The 2,500-nt window shown below is 25.7% G+C and overlaps 1 protein-coding gene and 1 non-coding gene across 5 annotated transcripts in view; one reads left to right on the forward strand and one right to left on the reverse strand.

Moving 5' to 3' along the window:
* LOC144960006 (uncharacterized) overlaps nt 1-2,500 on the reverse strand; it is a 219,998-nt gene that overhangs the window by 192,023 nt on the left and 25,475 nt on the right. The window lies entirely within an intron of this gene.
* Nucleotides 1,344-1,415, forward strand: Trnag-ucc (transfer RNA glycine (anticodon UCC)). The gene has a single exon. It is a non-coding gene; the product is annotated as a tRNA-Gly (tRNA).

A 2,500-nucleotide genomic window follows, 5' to 3' on the forward strand; every position in this document is an offset into this window, starting at 1 on the left:
ATTATTATTATTATTATTATTATTATTATTATTATTATTATTATTATTATTATTAATTATTATTATTATTATTATTATCATTATTATTATTATTATTATTATTATTATTATTATTATTATTATTATTATTATTATTACTTTATCATCATCATCATCATCATCATCATCATCATCATCATCATCATTATTACTATTATTATTATTATTATGATTATTATAATTATTATTGTTATTATTATTATTATTATTATTATTATTGTTATTATTATTATTATTATTATTATTATTATTATTATTATTATTATTATATTATTATTATTATTATTATTATGATTATTATTATTATTATTATTATTTATTATTATTATTATTATTATTATTATTATTATTATTATTAAATATTATTATTGTTATTATTATCATTATTATTATTATTATTATCATCATCATCATCATCATTATCATAACATCATCATCATCATCATTCATTGTTCACATTCAATGGAACTCAGGCAGGGAATGTGTACATGGTTAGTGGAAGAGCCATTCATGTCAGTACTACAGTACAACAGTTGTTTTGTTGTTGTTTGAATAAACATAATTTCTGTTCAGTAAATCCGAGTTCGGCAGTCTAATGTTCTTAAAGGCTTTTTTTTTCTATTAAAAGTTCAATTTTTTTCTAAATCCACTTCTTATTTTTTCTTACTCTTTTTTTTTATATTATTATTATTTTTACAAAGTTGTTTTAAAAGAAGAAGGGTGTAGACAAAACGCTGTGCTGCGTAAGAATATTTTAAAATCATGTATATATTAATCTAATGTTCATGAAAAATAAAAGTATTTAAAATAAGTCAAAGTTTGGATGGCAAAATAAGATTTAATTATTAGGCAGATTTTGGCAGGAGAAAACGGTTCTGGCAAAAACAAAAAACAAAAAACAAACAAAAGAAAATAAAATACTATAGGCCTAATATCTTCAATCAAAATTAAATTAGGTGTCCTGAACGAGGGCTTGTTTGTTCTCGAGTCGAGTTATTTAAATGCTTCTAGACGTCTATTGTAACATTATATTGACAAAAATTGAAGAAATAAACGCATAAAAAAAAGATCCACAGTTTTAAAAAAATACACATTGAAATTGAAAGTGATGCTAGCACGAGGAGCTTTCCTAAGGCCTTCCTGAGTGAGACTGTGGTAGGATGCTGATTTAAAACAATCAACATTTTAACTTGAAACTTTTCTAAAATAGTTAGACAGCGTTGCTCTCAAGATCTAATCAGTGAAGATTAAGTTACTAGACTAGCTCAATGAACTACCTACTTCCTATTGCCGCCTACTCGAGCGCGTCGGTGGTGTAACGGTCAGCATGGTTGCCTTCCAAGCAATCGACCCGGGTTCGACTCCCGGCTGACGCATAATTTTTTTTTTTTTTTTTTTTTAATTCTCCTTGTTTTGTGCCTGTTACTCATTTCTTTAGATATCTCTAGTTTTTAATTTTCATTTTTTTTTTTTTTTTTTTACATTATTATTTTGATTTTAATTGACCTTTATTTTATTTTATTTACCAAATATTTCGATAAGAGAAATTGTAGCACTAAATAATATGTCGCTATCTCTTTACTTTTTAAAAATGCTCTTTACTATTCCTTTTTCAGAACATCAAACTGAATTCAATGTAACAGTCATTAATTCTTGAGGTATTCAGGACGTGATTTGATGCTGTTCGCCTGTCAAAAGTTTGCGAGCTAAGAAAGATAACCCATACAAATACGGTAAATTTCTTAAGTCTTTCAGAGTTGTGCTTCTTAAGTTCCATGTCTTTTTTTTTTTTTTTTTCTTTTTCGCAGTATTACTATTCAACTTCAAGGCACATGTCAAACTCATTTATAAATATTTTCTTTGTTCATATGTTACCTATTCCCTCTAAACAGTTGGTTTAGATGCTAGGAACCAAATACTTTGTTAATGCTTTTGATATGTTCTTTTTGGGGGTTTTTTTTCTTTTGTTTGTCAGTTTTGTTGTTTTGTTTGTTGTTTTTTTGGGGGGTTTTTTTTTGTTTTTTTTTTTTGTTTTTGTTAATTTTTTTTGTGTTGTTTTTACTGTTTTTTTTTTTTTTTTTGTTTTTTGGGGGGTTTTGGGGGGTTTTTTTCTTCCTTTTTTTATTGTTTTGTTTTTTTGTTTTGTTTTGTTGTTTTTTGTTTTTTTTTGTTTTTTGTTTTTTTTTGTTGTTGATTTTTTGGGTTTTCTTTTTTTCATAATATAACCAATCAATTGCTATAAACTACTCATTTGGCGAATTTGTTTGGTTCACTTTAAGTAGACAATCCATCCCTTTTTGGCATCAGGTTTATCCCGACATAGCCTAATGCAGTTTGAGACGATGGGTTATATAATCTGTTACTTTAATCTTATACTTGTCTACCTTTCTGTTTCAAAATACAAAGAAATGAGGAGATGCTTTCCGAAATCTGATAACATTCATTTTGCTTTATGCAGAAA

Source organism: Berghia stephanieae, chromosome 14, assembly GCF_034508935.2.
Source record: "Berghia stephanieae isolate SIO BIC M18660-M18661 chromosome 14, UCSD_Bste_1.3, whole genome shotgun sequence".
Taxonomy (NCBI): Eukaryota; Metazoa; Mollusca; class Gastropoda; order Nudibranchia; family Aeolidiidae; genus Berghia; species Berghia stephanieae.